Raw genomic sequence first — 17,561 nt, forward strand, 5'->3', positions numbered from 1 at the left:
TAAACTGTGAACAAGTTTCAGTCTGTTAAGAATTGAAAACTTCTCTTGCAACTGTGCAGTTGACCACTGAATGTTCTTCACAAAATGCACTTAATTTGTTCTGTTTACTGTTTTACTGCTTCTAATATGCCTGCCCTTGGTTTGCAGGAAAAAAAAAAGTTTACTTGATTTTGTTATTTATTTTTTATATTATTTTGTTTTATTTATATTTTAAATAACATTTGCCTGTCCTTTAAAATATTAAAAATGACAGAGGTGTATTTATTTTTGCATTTGTCTATTCTGACTGAAAACTGCCTGTCCTTGAGATAGGACATTTTATTTACTTTTTGTATGCAGCAAAGTTTAATAAAATATCTTTTTCATTAAAGTACCCATCTTTCTTGTTTTTATTATAATTTCCCACATAATTAAAGCAACCTCATACTAAATTTAAATGTTTTTTACTAATTATCCGATTAGTCGACTAATCGTTTCAATAGTCGGTGACTAGTCGACTATTAAAATAGTTGTTAGTTGCAGACCTATAAATGACAGATTGTGGTTTAGTGATATTTTCATTGAGTGAGTACACCATATCAATAAACAAAGTTTAATATAATCTTATCTGATACATTATAATGAGTGTTTTGATCATTTTATTTTACCTCATCACGCTACAAAAGCAGCTTTCTCAACAGCTCACTCTTCTCTGCTACTCTGTCAATGACCCTGTCTGAGTCCAATGTCATCAGAATGTCCTTCTCAGTAGCCGTCAGCATAAACATCTCAAGCTTGTTTGCGGACAGGCTGCTTCGGAGTCTGCTTTTAATGAACTTGAGTGTAGAGAATGTCCTTTCACAGGCCACCTGAGTCAGGGAGAGGGTCAGCAGATATTTGTATGCAAGCCCAAGTAGACGATAGGCCTCTGACAGCATGTTGAAACGCCTGAGTATTTGGTAGCAGCACAGTGGGCAATTTTTGCATGAATCACAGCTTTTGGTCACAATTTCACTTTCTTCTTCCCCTTCTTCAGATCCATCCTCTGCTGGTAAAAAATAAAAATAATGTAACAAACAAATCTAACTTAATCAATCAGAAGAACACTGAATCACTGCTGACTCTTATCCGTGTTTAAACGGGCGTACCGCGGACTGCAGAAGTCCTACCGTAATAACAGTTATATGTGCACAAACGTCTATTTCTCCGCTTTCTGGCATTTTTTTTAATTTTCTCAATATCTTAAACGGTTCCAGGGTTATGGTTATGAGAAGTATTCGTGTCAAATTGTGTCGCCAGTGACAGAACTTGTGTCGCCAATTTGACACGCATGTAAGGGACAGGTGCAACCCTAGCTAATGAGCTTAAGTGCTGTTAACTTAGCTAACGTGGCCCACTCGTAGCTATTCTGTGTTAAAAGTTAGCAAGCACAACGAAAATAAACCATCAACCAAACATGGTTTATATCTGACCCAGCAGGTAGACTGCAGTTGTCGCTTTCTTACCTTCCGTTCAAATCCCCCTCCACGAGCACCCACGGGTCTCTCCTCCACCTGACGGCCACGGCCACCTCCGCCATTATCACCTGCTGCTGGGGCCGTTTCCAGTGCCAGAGCACCGGCGGACACTGATGCTGCCGATGTAGAAGCTCCTGCTCCACCAAACATATGTGTTAATTTCACACATTTGGCAGCATCTGCCTGAAGAGCTTGCCTTTTTTTTCCCTTAATTTCTCCGCGCCTCCTTTACGTTTCTTTCTGTCCATCGTCCCTCTCTATATCATTGATTGAGCCGAGGTCCAAGAGGGAGGGGGGGGGGCATCGGCCTTCGGCTATGATTGGTCCAGCCCATAACAGCCCAGTGGTACCAGTTTTTGTCAGGTAAAAAACAAAATCAAATGGGCCGATGGGACTGCCCGGGCCAAAAAAAAAAAAATTTTTTTTTTTGGCCCGGCCCGGCCCGGCCCGGCCCAAAATCACCATCGGCCCACCGGGCAAATGCCCGGTATGCCCGATGGCCAGTCCACCCCTGGGTCTTAAGCACACACGATTCAACTCACCTCCAAAAAGGCTTGACCAGCCTCTTTGGCTGTGTTGTGGATGATGTGACAAGGACACCCATGGATGTAAATGCTAGCATGTTCTTGATGAATTCTGGATGCGATGGAGTTCCTTGCTCCTGTATTGACTGGAGCATTGTCAACAGACAGGCTGACACAGTTTCTCCATGGTATGGCATTTTTCTGCAAGACCTCATCCATCTTCTTGTAGATAACTTCAGCCGTGCCACAGTTTGGCCCGGTGGTGGGGCACATATCCAGGAACCTGTGGACAACTTTGCTGAGGTCACTGTCATACAACCGCACAGTGAGTGGGTTCATCTTCTCACGTCCTGTAACGATAGGTAGTACATAAATATATCATTTATGTGAGATTAAAGGTAGACAGACTGAAATTGTGTGTGTCTGTTCTCCGATTAATATGTTCTAAAATGGGTGCTGGAAAGTGTGGAAAATTTAATGACCTGTATCATTTGATCCGTCCGTGATCAACGTGAAAGGATTGGTCCTCATCTTCATGACCAGTTCCTTTCTAAAGTGAGGAGCCACTGCTTCATTTATTATGCAGGACATTTTTGTGCGAGCGGACTTGAAGTTCTGTGCAGTAGGGGAATCTTTGAAGCATTCTTTTAGCAATGGGCTGAAGTGATCGGCTACTGCAAATGGCACAGTGTTCCACCATTGACACTGCTACCTTTACCTCAGCTCTCCTTGTCTGCAACAGAAAGGTGGTAATTAAAAAGCAAATCATGGAAAAAAAAACATTGCTAAAACATTGAGTGTCTTTTGATTGAATGAAACTCAATGTCCAAAGAAAAAACTATTACATACAAAAATAAAAAAAATAAGAACAGTTCAAATGTTGTGTATAGTGGACGACTGTAGGAAGAGGTGAAAGAGCCTCAGGGACACCTATAGGAAGGAGAAGAAAGGTAAGGAAAGGTGTAGGAGCGGAGCAGGGGCAGCAGTCCACCGGCCTTGGAAATACAGCCGAGTAAAGAGCTTCCTCGACCCCTTCCTGGAGGAAAGAGCTACGAGTGGCAACATGAGTGGTAGCCAGGTGGAGGGAGAGGATGATGCTGCCAGCACCAGCCAGGTGACAGAGCCAGATGGAGAGGATGAGGAGACTTTCACCCTCTTTCTGGAGTCTGTACCTCCGGAACCTGCACCTCCAGAGTCCGAAAGCCCATCAGCCACAGCATCTGCCTCCAGGGGCAGGTCTAGAGCCCAGAAAAGGCCAGCTGATGGCCTTTCACCCTTCGAAAAGCAGCTTATGGGAGCTGTGGAGAAGGTGGTGAGCCAGCAGGCAGCAGCCAGCACCTCAAGGTTCTTAAAAGAACGTTTGGTGGATGGTTCTAAAAAGAACCTTTGGTGGAAGATCATTCCCTGGGCTGCCACGCTACTGCACCCTCAGCTGAAAAGTAGGAATGGTAGACCTCCCTCACACGGATGGCCTCCCGCACAGCATTGTTGCTCCCTGCTCTTCTCAAGCCCTGTAGCACTGACACTTCCTCCTCTGACGCTGGCACTGGCTCCCTCCTGGTCCTGCTGTTTCTCCTGATGAAATTATGAAGGATACAGATAGCCTTCACACATGCCTCCACATTTTCAGGGCTCATATTGATGACCCGGCGGTACATGCGCCACTGAGAGGACACAATACCAAAGGTATTCTCCACAATCATCCTTGCTCGAGACAACCTGTAGTTGAAGACCCTTGTCCTGGGACAGAGGTTGGCTCCTGGATGTTACGTCCCTGTAAATTTACTATTTTTGTTTACTATTTTTATTTATTATTTGTATCTGGTACTGGGGTGCAGAGGTTTAGTTGGATGAGTGTATTCCCTGTTGGAGGTGGCCTTTACTAAATCACCCTTTCAGCTCAGGTCCACTGGTGTGGGAGGAGTTGGAGCTGCTGCAGGTGTACTGATGGAGAGCGACGCCCACCTCTACCGGAAGCCAACCAGAGGGAACCTCTCCCCCTACAAAGCTGCTGCTGGAGCAGTGCTCTTTGGCAGTCGTCTCACTCAACCCATGTGTGAAGACGTGCTGTTCTGGCTGTTGTGAGAGCTTTGGGGCCAAATGTTTGGTTTCCCTCAGCCTTTCTGCCCAAGCAGTTTGGTTCCTGCTAAATCTTGTTACATATGGCAGCTCATCGTAGGTTACTATCAAAAATGTACCACATACACCTCTGAGTCTTTCGTGGCCTCGTTGGCGCAGTAGGCAGCGCGTCAGTCTCATAATCTGAAGGTCGTGAGTTCGACCCTCACACGGGGCATGAGTTTTGTGCTGGGCCTTCCCTCACACCATCAAAACTTCTGGTCTACTTTTCACGCAAGCAATCCAGATACGCTCTCCGTACGCAGGATATCATTACTTACTCCATCCCCTTGGTCCGCACAGAGAAAGGCAAAAGGGCGTTCTCTTTTGCAGCCCCGTCCGCTTGGAACTCCTTGCAACAGAGTCTGAAGTTGACGAACCTGATTCCCCTTGCTAGTTTTAAGCTTTTGCTTAGAGACATGGAGAGTGCATTTTTATCATGTACTTGCACTAGATGACCTCTGCCGCAGCTAAGCATTTAAAGCACATAAGCTAGTCTGTGTTCTACAAGTTTTATTTTTGTCTGGGGCTAGTGTACTAACCTTATATCTCTATTTTCCAGCTATTTAACGGTTATAGTGTATTGTCATTTCCACTCTGCATCAGTTTAAAGTGTTATGTCCTGTCATATCTTGTCATGTCTCATTTTTATGTTTTATGCAACTGTGGATGTGAACAGGTCACACTTGAAAATGAGTCTTCGGACTCAAGTGTTTTATCTGTATAAATAAAGGATAAATAAAAAAAAAAAAAAAAAAAGATGAGTGTAGGGTAGCCTGGTACTGTTGGATAAAACAACTTGTTTTGATACCTCAGTCAGCTGCTCTGGCTGACTCTGGCTGACCTCCATTTGTGTTGGAACTTTCAAAACACCTATTGGTGTAATCTCTTGAATGGCTGTTTGACCAGGCTCAGTCGTCTCTTCTATTTCACATTGACCAAAAACGGCACCTATAGTGTAGTGTTTAGCTAGACGCTAAAAGCTCTTGGAATAGTTAAACAACCTACTTTCAGTTATAGTGTGGTGTTTAGCTAGATGCTAGAAGCTCCTGGCATGGTTTCACAACCACAGGGAGTGGAAAGCAGGACACAGATTTTGCGAAACCTGCTCGGAGTTGAAGCGAAATCCATTTTCTTCACATTGACCAAAAACTGCACCTATAGTGTAGTGTTTAGCTAGATGCTAGAAGCTAAGGGCATGCCATCACATGCCATGACATGACACATGGCCTATGCCACCTGCCCGACGGGTATTCAACTACGTAAGCCGGGTAAAGGAGTCATGGAGGGTCCATGTAGCTGCAACAATCAACACCTCTCAGTCTTTCGTGGCCTCGTTGGCGCAGTAGGCAGCGCGTCAGTCTCATAATCTGAAGGTCGTGAGTTCAACCCTCACACGGGGCATGAGTTTTGTGCAGGGCCTTCCCTCAGACCATCAAAAGAGGAGTGTAGTACCTGGTACTGTTGGATAAAACAACTTGTTTTAATAATAATAATAATAATGACTTGGATTTATATAGCGCCCTTCTAGGCACCCAGAGCGCTTTTACAGAGATCATTATTCATTCATACACATTCTCACTGGTGGTGGTAAGCTACGTTTTTGTAGCCACAGCTGCCCTGGGGCAGACTGACGGAAGCGTGGCTGCCATTCCGCGCCAAACGGCCCCTCCGACCACCACCAACATTCATACACATTCAAACACATTCACACGGGGCAAGGTGGGTAAGATGTCTACCCAAGGACACTACGACGACTACGTTTTGATACCTCAGCTGCTATCTGGACCTCCATTTGTGTTGGAACCTTCAAAACACCTATGGGTGTAATCTCCTGAATGGCTGTTTGACCAGGCTCAGTCGTCTTTTCTATTTCACATTGACCAAAAACTAGGGATGCCCCGATACCGATACTAGTATCGGTATACTAGTATCAGTATCGGGGCCAATACTGCTCTCATATACTCGTACTTGTACTCGCAAAAATTCTCCGATACCACGCACCGATACTTCATTGTTGTTGTAGTTACTGGTTAGCGCCACTATGGGGAGATGTTGAGCCGCCCCGCAGCTCCCTGGGTCAGTCTGCAGCCTGGCTGAGCAGCAGCAGCAGAGCTGCTGCTCTGTGGCTGTTCCATGTTTCAGTAAAATCTATCTTCCGTAATTATACAAACTGGACGGTTGAGTATTACCCTTACTCACAGGGAACTTTATTAAACACTCCACGTAACTCACAGTTAGGGATGGGAATCGAGAACCGGTTCTTGTTGAGAAACGGTTCCCAGTGTTTCAATTCCTTAGAATCGTTTGCTTTTTTCCCAAACGATTCCCTTATCGATTCCAGTGGGCGTGAATGACGTCACCAAGCACGTTGCGCCACGTGTGCATTTGCGCCCAGCAGGAAAACACGGGGACAAAGCGGCATAAACGCTCGAAAGTTTGGTAACATTTTACCAAAAAGGATGACAACAGGGCGACAATTCTTGCAATGTGGACATTTCAACAGAGGGGGGAAACTGTTAGGACTCGGCCGGCTGATCCGCTGGGAGCGCGGAGTCAGCCTGCATGTGGTAAGGCTAATTTATGGTTCCGCGTTACACCAACGCAGAGCCTACGGCGTAGGGTACGCGGCAACACGCACCGTACGGCGCGCGTCGCCGCGTACCCTACGCCGTAGGCTCTGCGTCGATTTAACGCAGAACCATAAATCATGCTTTAGAAGAGCTGTGCTCCGGCGGACAGCGGAGCTCCTGACACAGCTGCAGCTCGTCAGCTCATCTATGGGAGAAGTTAAAGAGCAGTCACCGCTAGATTCTCCTTTCATCAAGGCAGGGAAGAGTATCAGGCCAGCCCAGAATAGATGAATGTCACCAGCAGTGACTAAGTTTGTGGTGTTGAACATGTTACTGGACATTCTTGTGTAATTGCTACAAAATAATTTGTTGTTTTTCGTTAATTTCTACAGAAGAATATTTATTTTATTATTATTATTATTTTATATTGAATACATATTTTACTGTATATTACAAATAATTTTGTGGGGACCCCCTGGCACCATCGAGGAGCCCAAGGCTGGGGGCATCTTAAGACCTCATTATATTTTTTTTGTTCAAAGATATAAAAGTTTTATATCTTTGAACAAAAAAGATCAGAGAAACAAAGAAATTGAAACAAAGAAACAATTTTAGTATCAACTTTGTTTTATTAAAACAAAGTTGATACTAAAATTGTTTCTTCTCCTTTTTTCCAAATGAGAATCGATAAGAGAATCGATAAAGAATCGAATCGATAAGCAGAATCGATAAAAGAATCGGAATCGAAAAAATCTTATCAATTCTCATCCCTACTCACAGTACAACATAAACAATCCCATTGTTACATTCCGGTTAGCCGCGTTAGCCGCGCCTACAGCCCCCAGTCTGTCTTGCTTCTGTCGTCGTCCCTTAATTTGAAATATGTTCACCCTGCTGACATCCCGCTTGCATTAATTGTCACTATCTTGCCTGAAACGGCACTGCCAGTCACACTCACGGGCACCACTCTGTATAACCGGACTTTAACAATGGGATTGTTTATGTTCTTCTTCTTCTCTATTTTATTGGCGGATCGCAACCAACTTTAAGGTGCATACCGCCACCTACTGTACAAGAGTGTGTAAAATCATTTCATTTAGCCTGTTTTTTAAATTCTACAGCTTCAGGTGAAGCACAGCACATGCTCAGTTGATGCACCTGCGATGAGACTAAAGCGTGGAGGAAAGACCGGTCGGCTGAGTTTTGTTTAAAATTGAATCTCTGTTGCAAATAAAACCTGTCTTCCAATTCATTGCATTTTTCATTGCATTTTTAGACTAGTTATTTTTGTGGTAGAAGTATCGGATCGGTACTCGGTATCGGCGAGTAACGGTGGCCTGGGTTCCAGGTTCTTCCTGGTCGGCCCATGGTCTCGCAGGTGGCCTCCTCCCCCCCCTCCCCCACTATAGATACACTTCAGGTGGAGCGCACACACACACACACACACACACACACACACACACACACACACACACACACACACACAGGCTCCGTGTCGGTTTTGTTTGTGGTCTTTGTTGCAGATTTTCAGTGCTTGGCGTGTGCCTCCGTGTGTTCCTGCTTCCTGGATTGGCAGTGGATGTCGTCCTCACCCCGGGTAAAGGGTAAAGGAGTCATGGAGAGTCCATGTACCCGCATCAATCAACACCTCTCAGTCTTTCGTGGCCTCGTTGGCGCAGTAGGCAGCGCGTCAGTCTCATAATCTGAAGGTCGTGAGTTCGACCCTCACACGGGGCATGAGTTTTGTGCTGGGCCTTCCCTCAGACCATCAAAAGACTGCAGGGTAGCCTGGTACTGTTAGCTAAAACAACTTGTTTTGATACCCCAGCTGCTATCTGGACCTCCATTTTTGTTGGAACTTTCAAAATACCTATTGGTGTAATCTCCTGAATGGCTGTTTGACCAGGCTCAGTCGTCTTTTCTATTTCACATTGACCAAAAACGAGGGATGCCACGATACCGATATTGGTATCGGTATCGGGGCCAATACTGCTCTCATATACTCGTACTTGTACTCGCAAAAATTCTCAGATACCACGCGCCGATACTTCATTGTTGTTGTAGTTACTGGTTAGCGCCACTATGGGGAGACGTTGAGCCGCCGGCTGAGCAGCTCTGTGGCTGTTCCATGTTTCAGTAAATTCTGTCTTCCTTAATTATACAAACTGGACCGTTGAATATTACCCTTACTCACAGGGAACTTTATTAAACTCCACGTAACTCACAGTACAACATAAACAATCCCATTGTTACATTCCGGTTAGCCGGTTAGCCGCGCCGACAGCCCGCAGTCTGTCTTGCTTTTGTCGTTGTCCCTTATTTTGAAATATGTCCACCCTGCTGACATCCCACTTGCATTAATTGTCACTATCTTGCCTGAAACGGCGCTGCCAGTCCCACTAATGTATCACTCTATAAAACCGGACTGTAACAATGGGATAGTTTATGTTCTTCTTCTTCTTCTCTATTTTATTGGCGGATCGCAACCAACTTTAAGGTCCATACCGCCACCTACTGTACAAGAGTGTATAAAATCATTTCATTTAGCCTGTTTTTTAAATTCTATTTGATTGTTTATGTTGTTTCACACGGACGGCTTCAGGTGAAGCACCGCATATGCTCAGTTGATGTACCTGCGATGAGACTAAAGCGTGGAGGAAAGACCGGCCAGCTGAGTTTTGTTTAAAATTGAATCTCTGTTGCCAATAAAACCTGTCTTCCAATTCATTGCATTTTTCATTGCATTTTTAGCCTAGTTGTTTTTGTGGTAGAAGTATCGGATCAGTACTCGGTATCGGTGAGGACACAAATTAAAATACTCGTACTCGGTGTGAAAACAATGGTATCGGGACATCCCTACCAAAAACGGCACCTATATGGTGCTTTTCCACTAGTACTTACTCAGCCCGACTCGGCTCGGCACGCCTTTACCCGCCTCTACCCGTTTTGTCCCCGTTTGTTTTTCCACAGCCAGGTGAGCAGTAGGCGGGTTGGGCTGAAGCGGCTGTGACGTACTCGATTGCGCAACCGCTTTGTTCGTGTCGGCGCTAATCAGAAATCAGCTGGAGCCGCGAGCGGCTGAGAGTAAAACAGCCCGTCTACATCCCTTTTTTAATTCTCTCGTCAGCCACCAGGTTTATGAACATCTGCACCTCAGAGTTGGATCACCAAACAGACGTTTGTGCTGTATAATAAAATCGCCGCGAATCGCTCTCGCGCTGACTCCCGCTTCCGGATTCAAACGTCTGACGGCCCCGCCCCCCGACCAATCGGTGGCGCGGAGGGTATTCAACTACGTAGGCTGGGTAAAGGAGTCGTGGAGAGTCCATGTACCTGCAACAATCAACACCTCCCAGTCTTTCGTGGCCTCGTTGGCGCAGTAGGCAGCGCGTCAGTCTCATAATCTGAAGGTCGTGAGTTCGACCCTCACACGGGGCATGAGTTTTGTGCTGGGCCTTCCCTCAGACCATCAAAAGTAGGGTATCCTGGTACTGTTAGCTAAAACAACTTGTTTTGATACCTCAGCTGCTATCTGGACCTCCATTTGTGTTGGAACCTTCTAAACACCTATTGGTGTAATCTCCTGAATGGCTGTTTGACCAGGCTCAGTCGTCTTTTCTATTTCACATTGACCAAAAACGGCACCTATAGTGTAGTGTTTAGCTAGACGCCAAAAGCTCTTGGAATAGTTAAACAACCTACTTTCAGTTATAGTGTGGTGTTTAGCTAGATGCTAGAAGCTCCTGGCATGGTTTCACAACTACAGGGAGTGGAAAGCAGGACACAGATTTTGCGTAACCTGCTCGGAGTTGAAGCGAAATCCATTTTGTTCACATTGACCAAAAACTGCACCTATAGTGTAGTGTTTAGCTAGATGCTAGAGGCTAAGGGCATGGCATCTGATGAGGCATTGTGACAGCACCGTGGTTGACCTGAATGTCAGTTTCCTGAAACCCTGCAGGGAACGACGCCTTGCAGGTGGCTCCAGCCTCATACCCCTGCACCCCTGCTTGAGAGACATTGTCATGCAATTTCCGGCGTCTTGCATCCCTGCTGAGACGGCACCATGGAAGTGGCTTCGACTTCCAGCCCCTGCAGAGACGAGGACTTGATCCACGGGGATGCCATATCATGGACTTCCTCAGTTCCTCCTTCCTCCTAGTTCCAACTGAACGATCACATCTGACTGTGAATAGCTTTTAATTGCTTCTTGTCTTCCACCTTTTGGTTGTTGATTCTTACCGTCTGTGCTTTGAACTTTTTGTATAAAAACCCTGCACACCAATTCAGACCTGATCTGTGCTGGTCATGCCCACCGCCGGCTTACTGAATAAAACTCACTACACCACAAGCGGACTTCTGAACTGGTTTTGATAATATTCTTCAACACATCACATGCCATGACATGACACATGGCATATGCCACCTGCCCGACGGGTATTCAACTACGTAAACCGGGTAAAGGAGTCATGGAGAGTCCATGTACCCGCAACAATCAACACCTCTCAGTCTTTCGTGGCCTCGTTGGCGCAGTAGGCAGCGCGTCAGTCTCATAATCTGAAGGTCGTGAGTTCGACCCTCACACGGGGCATGAGTTTTGTGCTGGACCTTCCCTCAGACCATCAAAAGAGTGTAGGGTAGCCTGGTATAAAACAACTTGTACAGGATGATACCTCAGCTGCTATCTGGACCTCCATTTTTGTTGGAACCTTCAAAATACCTATTGGTGTAATCTCCTGAATGGCTGTTTGACCAGGCTCAGTCGTCTTTTCTATTTCACATTGACCAAAAACGGCACCTATAGTGTAGTGTTTAGCTAGACGCTAAAAGCTCTTGGAATAGTTAAACAACCTACTTTCAGTTATAGTGTGGTGTTTAGCTAGATGCTAGAAGCTCCTGGCATGGTTTTCACAACCACAGGGAGTGGAAAGCAGGACACAGATTTCGCGAAACCTGCTCGGAGTTGAAGGGAAATCCATTTTCTTCACATTGACCAAAAACTGCACCTCTAGTGTAGTGTTTAGCTAGATGCTAGAAGCTAAGGGCATGGCATCACATGCCATGCCATGACACATGGCATATGCCACCTGCCCGACGGGTATTCAACTACGTAAGCCGGGTAAAGGAGTCATGGAGAGTTCATGTACCCGCAACAATCAACACCTCTCAGTCTTTTGTGGCCTCGTTGGCGCAGTAGGCAGCGCGTCAGTCTCATAATCTGAAGGTCGTGAGTTCGACCCTCACACGGGGCATGAGTTTTGTGCTGGGCCTTCCCTCAGACCATCAAAAGCGGAGTGTAGGGTAGCCTGGTACTGTTGGATAAAACAACTTGTTTGATACCTCAGCTGCTATCTGGACCTCCATTTGTGTTGGAACCTTCAAAACACCTATTGGTGTAATCTCCTGAATGGCTGTTTGACCAGGCTCAGTCGTCTTTTCTATTTCACATTGACCAAAAACTAGGGATGCCCCGATACCGGTATCGGGGCCGATACTGCTCTCATATACTCGTACTCGCAAAAATCCTCCGATACCATGCACCGATACTTCATTGTTGTTGTAGTTACTGGTTAGCGCCACTAGGGGGAGATTGACTGTAACAATGGGATTGTTTATGTTCCTCTTCTTCTCTATTTTATTGGCGGATCGCAACCAACTTTAAGCTGCATACCGCCACCTACTGTACAAGAGTGTGTAAAATCATTTCATTTAGCCTGTTTTTTTTAAATTCTATTTGATTGTTTATGTTGTTTCACACGGAAGGCTTCAGGTGAAGCACTGCACATGCTCAGTTGATGTACCTGCGATGAAACTAAAGCGTGGAGGAAAGACCGGCCGGCTGAGTTTTGTTTAAAATTGAATCTCTGTTGCAAATTAAACCTGTCTTCCAATTCATTGCATTTTTAGCCTAGTTATTTTTGTGGTAGAAGTATCGGATCGGTACTCGGTATCGGCGAGGACACAAATTAAAATACTCGTACTTGGTGTGAAAAAAATGGTATCGGGACATCCCTACCAAAAACGGCACCTATAGTGTACTGTTTAGCTAGACGCTAAAAGCTCTTGGAATAGTTAAACAACCTACTTTCAGTTATAGTGTGGTGTTTAGCTAGATGCTAGAAGCTCCTGGCATGGTTTCACAACCACAGGGAGTGGAAAGCAGGACACAGATTTCACGCATCCTGCTCGGAGTTGAAGCGAAATCCATTTTCTTCACATTGACCATTCAGGGGCTGCGTCCTTCTGAGGACGCGGTCTTCGTAGGCCATGCTTTCGAAGACCGCGAAGGCCATACCGAAGGCTGGACGGACGCTAGTGAAATGAGACGGTCTAGCCTGTGGGGGATTTCCTGGTTGTGTCACCAGCTGTTCCCGCCCTTGTCCTACGTCACTAAACAAATTAGAAAGAAAGAAAGATAGACAGAAAGAAAGAAAGAAAACACGATAGAAAAGAAAGAAAGAACCAAAAAAAAATAAAAAATGGAGCCAGAAGTTTTGTTTTTGTTTTTTTTGTTTTTCATTTTGTTGGAGGAGGAAGAGAGGCGTGTCCGCCGGCGCCGACGGAAATAATATATTTTTCTGAAAAAATTTGAATCTGAAAATATTTTTCTGGAAATTAATATTTTTCTGACTGTGCGCAATGAATCTTGGGATATGGTGGGCCGCGGAGGATACAATTGATGGATCCTTCAAACCTGCTTCAAACAGCGGGAAAAGAAGGCTGCATTTGTGGGCTGCATTTGAAGGAGCCTTCGAAATGGGACAGCCTTCGGCGCCGCTGTGACGTAATCGGCCTTCAAATCCAACCCTCGAAGGATGCAGTCCCTGAATTGGGACACAGCTATAGGGTAGTGTTTAGCTAGATGCTAGAAGCTAAGGGCATGGCATCACATGCCATGACATGACACATGGCATATGCCACCTGCCCGACGGGTATTCAATTACGTAAACCGGGTAAAGGAGTCATGGAGAGTCCATGTACCCGCAACAATCAACACCTCTCAGTCTTTTGTGGCCTCGTTGGCGCAGTAGGCAGCGCGTCAGTCTCATAATCTGAAGGTCGTGAGTTCGACCCTCACACGGGGCATGAGTTTTGTGCTGGGCCTTCCCTCAGACCATCAAAAGAGGAGTGTAGGGTAGCCTGGTACTGTTGGCTAAAACAACTTGTTTTGATACCTCAGCTGCTATCTGGACCTCCATTTGTGTTGGAACCTTCAAAACACCTATTGGTGTAATCTCCTGAATGGCTGTTTGACCAGGCTCAGTCGTCTTTTCTATTTCACATTGACCAAAAACGGCCCCTATAGTGTATAGCAGCCTTTCTCAACAGGGGTGTCGCGGAACCCTGGGGTGTCCCCTGACTGCTTTAGGGGTGTCATCAAAAAATTACCTATTCTGACATTTCATATATAAATATATGAATGCATACATAAATACATTATTTTTGCCAATGAATGAATGAATAAATAAATAAATAAGATACCGTATTTTGACGACCATTAGGCCCAGACAAACGTCTTTTTTTTTTTAAATGTGCTGCGCGCCCAATAATACGTACGTGCGCGTCATATGCATTTACAGCGATGCAGTGTGGTTTTTAATTATATTTTACTCTGGGGTGTCGTGAGATTTTATTCACTTTTGAACGGTGTCATGACTGAAAAAAGGTTGAGAAAGGCTGGTGTATAGTGTGTTTAGCTAGACGCTAAAAGCTCTTGGAATAGTTAAACAACCTACTTTCAACTACAGTGTGGTGTTTAGCTAGATGCTAGAAGCTCCTGGCATGGTTTCACAACCACAGGGAGTGGAAAGCAGGACACAGATTTCGCAAAACCTGCTCGGAGTTGAAGCAAAATCCATTTTCTTCACATTGACCAAAAACTGCACCTATAGTGTAGTGTTTAGCTAGATGCTAGAAGCTAAGGGCATGGCATCACATGCCATGACATGGCACATGGCATATGCCACCTGCCCGACGGGTATTCAACTACGTAAACCGGGTAAAGGAGTCATGGTGAGTCCATGTACCCGCAACAATCAACACCTCTCAGTCTTTCGTGGCCTCGTTGGCGCAGTAGGCAGCGTGTCAGTCTCATAATCTGAAGGTCGTGAGTTCGACCCTCACACGGGGCATAAGTTTTGTGCTGGGCCTTCCCTCAGACCATCAAAAGAGTGTAGGGTAACCTGGTATAAAACAACTTGTACAGGATGATACCTCAGCTGCTATCTGGACCTCCATTTTTGTTGGAACCTTCAAAACACCTATTGGTGTAATGTCCTGAATGGATGTTTGACCAGGCTCAGTCGTCTTTTCTATTTCACATTGACTAAAAACGGCACCTATAGTGTAGTGTTTAGCGAGACGCTAAAAGCTCTTGGAATAGTTAAACAACCTACTTTCAGTTATAGTGTGGTGTTTAGCTAGATGCTAGAAGCTCCTGGCATGGCTTCACAACCACAGGGAGTGGAAAGCAGGAAACAGATTTCGCGAAACCTGCTCGGAGTTGAAGCGAAATCCATTTTCTTCACATCGACCAAAAACTGCACCTATAGTGTAGTGTTTAGCTAGATGCTATAAGCTAAGGGCATGGCATCTGATGAGGCATTGTGACAGCACCGTGGTCGACCTGAATGTCAGTTTCCTGAAACCCTGCAGGGACGACGACTGACAGGTGGCTCCAGCCTCATACCCCTGCACCCCTGCTTGAGAGACATTGTCATGCAATTTCCGGCGTCTTGCATCCCTGCTGAGACGGCACCATGGAAGTGGCTTTGACTTCCAGCCCCTGCAGAGACGAGGACTTGATCCACCGGGGTGCCATATCATGGACTTCCTCAGTTCCTCCTTCCTCCTAGTTCCAACTGAACGATCACATCTGACTGTGAATAGCTTTTAATTGCTTCTTGTCTTCCACCTTTTGGTTGTTGATTCTTACCGTCTGTGCTTTGAACTTTTTGTATAAAAACCCTGTTGCCAAATCACTCTGGGTCGGCACACCAATTCAGACCTGATCTGTGCTGGTCATGCCCACCGCCGGCTTACTGAATAAAACTCACTACACCACAAGCGGACTTCTGAACTGGTTTTGATAATATTCTTCAACACATCACATGCCATGACACATGGCATATGCCACCTGCCCGACAGGTATTCAACTACGTAAGCCGGGTAAAGGAGTCATGGAGAGTCCATGTACCCGCAACAATCAACACCTCTCAGTATTTCGTGGCCTTGTTGGCGCAGTAGGCAGCGCGTCAGTCTCATAATCTGAAGGTCGTGAGTTCGACCCTCACATGGGGCAGGAGTTTTGTGCTGGGCCTTCCCTCAGACCATCAAAAGAGTGTAGGGTAGCCTGGTATATAACAACTTGTACAGGATGATACCTCAGCTGCTATCTGGACCTCCATTTGTGTTGGCACCTTCAAAACACCTATTTGTGTAAACTCCTGAATGGCTGTTTGACCAGGCTCCATCCTCTTTTCTATTTCACATTGACCGAAAATGGACCCTATAGTGTAGTGTTTAGCTAGACGCTAAAAGCTCTTGGAATAGTTAAACAACCTACTTTCAGTTATAGTGTGGTGTTTACCTAGATGCTAGAAGCTCCTGGCATGGTTTCACAACCACAGGGAGTGGAAAGCAGGACACAGATTTCGCAAAACCTGCTCGGAGTTGAAGCGAAATCCATTTTCTTCACATTGACCAAAAACTGCACCTAGTGTTTAGCTAGATGCTAGAAGCTAAGGGCATGGCATCACATGCCATGACATGACACATGGCATATGCCACCTGCCCGACGGGTATTCAACTACGTAAGCCGGGTAAAGGAGTCATGGAAAGTCCATGTACCCGCAACAATCAACACCTCTCAGTCTTTCGTGGCCTCGTTGGCGCAGTAGGCAGCGCGTCAGTCTCATAATCTGAAGGTCGTGAGTTCGACCCTCACACGGGGCATAAGTTTTGTGCTGGTCCTTCCCTCAGACCATCAAAAGAGGGTAGCCTGGTATAAAACAACTTGTACAGGATGATACCCCAGCTGCTATCTGGACCTCCATTTTTGTTGGAACCTTCAAAACACCTATTGGTGTAATCTCCTGAATGGCTGTTTGACCAGGCTCAGTCTTTTCTATTTCACATTGACCAAAAACGGCACCTATAGTGTAGTGTTTAGCTAGATGCTAAAAGCTCTTGGAATAGTTAAACAACCTACTTTCAATTATAGTGTGGTTCCACAGGTAATGGAAAGCAGGACACAGATTTCGCGAAACCTGCTCGGAGTTGAAGCGAAATCCATTTTCTTCACATCAACCAAAAACTGCACCTATAGTGTAGTGTTTAGCTAGATGCTAGAAGCTAAGGGCATGGCATCACATGACATGACACATGGCATATGCCACCTGCCCGACGGGTATTCAACTACGTAAACCGGGTAAAGGAGTCATGGAGAGTCCATGTACCCGCAACAATCAACACCTCTCAGTCTTTTGTGGCCTCGTTGGCGCAGTAGGCAGCGCGTCAGTCTCATAATCTGAAGGTCGTGAGTTCAACCCTCACACGGGGCATAAGTTTTGTGCTGGGCCTTCCATCAGACCATCAAAAGAGGAGTGTAGTACCTGGTACTGTTGGATAAAACAACTTGTTTTGATACCTCAGCCGCTATCTCGACCTCCATTTGTGTTGGAACCTTCAAAATACCTATTGGTGTAATCTCCTGAATGGCTGTTTGACCAGGCTCAGTCTTTTCTATTTCACATTGACCAAAAACGGCACCTATAGTGTAGTGTTATTATATTATTATAGTTTATTATAGTATAATTTCCCAAAGCATTAATACCAATTTCACATTTTAA

General features: G+C 45.6%; 11 non-coding genes across 11 annotated transcripts; all 11 read left to right on the top strand.

Annotated features, from left to right (window-relative positions):
• The first annotated feature begins 4,243 nt into the window (after positions 1-4,243).
• On the top strand, positions 4,244-4,316 carry trnam-cau (transfer RNA methionine (anticodon CAU)). Its single transcript has one exon. It is a non-coding gene; the product is annotated as a tRNA-Met (tRNA).
• A 1,153-nt stretch (positions 4,317-5,469) lies between these two features.
• On the top strand, positions 5,470-5,542 carry trnam-cau (transfer RNA methionine (anticodon CAU)). Its single transcript has one exon. It is a non-coding gene; the product is annotated as a tRNA-Met (tRNA).
• A 2,833-nt stretch (positions 5,543-8,375) lies between these two features.
• Positions 8,376-8,448, top strand: trnam-cau (transfer RNA methionine (anticodon CAU)). Its single transcript has one exon. It is a non-coding gene; the product is annotated as a tRNA-Met (tRNA).
• A 1,628-nt stretch (positions 8,449-10,076) lies between these two features.
• Positions 10,077-10,149, top strand: trnam-cau (transfer RNA methionine (anticodon CAU)). The gene has a single exon. It is a non-coding gene; the product is annotated as a tRNA-Met (tRNA).
• Positions 10,150-11,229: 1,080 nt separating this feature from the next.
• Positions 11,230-11,302, top strand: trnam-cau (transfer RNA methionine (anticodon CAU)). Its single transcript has one exon. It is a non-coding gene; the product is annotated as a tRNA-Met (tRNA).
• A 588-nt stretch (positions 11,303-11,890) lies between these two features.
• On the top strand, positions 11,891-11,963 carry trnam-cau (transfer RNA methionine (anticodon CAU)). The gene has a single exon. It is a non-coding gene; the product is annotated as a tRNA-Met (tRNA).
• Positions 11,964-13,724: 1,761 nt separating this feature from the next.
• trnam-cau (transfer RNA methionine (anticodon CAU)) lies at positions 13,725-13,797 on the top strand. Its single transcript has one exon. It is a non-coding gene; the product is annotated as a tRNA-Met (tRNA).
• Positions 13,798-14,770: 973 nt separating this feature from the next.
• On the top strand, positions 14,771-14,843 carry trnam-cau (transfer RNA methionine (anticodon CAU)). The gene has a single exon. It is a non-coding gene; the product is annotated as a tRNA-Met (tRNA).
• A 1,096-nt stretch (positions 14,844-15,939) lies between these two features.
• Positions 15,940-16,012, top strand: trnam-cau (transfer RNA methionine (anticodon CAU)). The gene has a single exon. It is a non-coding gene; the product is annotated as a tRNA-Met (tRNA).
• A 580-nt stretch (positions 16,013-16,592) lies between these two features.
• trnam-cau (transfer RNA methionine (anticodon CAU)) lies at positions 16,593-16,665 on the top strand. Its single transcript has one exon. It is a non-coding gene; the product is annotated as a tRNA-Met (tRNA).
• Positions 16,666-17,200: 535 nt separating this feature from the next.
• trnam-cau (transfer RNA methionine (anticodon CAU)) lies at positions 17,201-17,273 on the top strand. The gene has a single exon. It is a non-coding gene; the product is annotated as a tRNA-Met (tRNA).
• Positions 17,274-17,561: the final 288 nt, after the last annotated feature.

This window comes from Cololabis saira, chromosome 14 (assembly GCF_033807715.1).
Source record: "Cololabis saira isolate AMF1-May2022 chromosome 14, fColSai1.1, whole genome shotgun sequence".
NCBI lineage: Eukaryota > Metazoa > Chordata > Actinopteri > Beloniformes > Belonidae > Cololabis > Cololabis saira.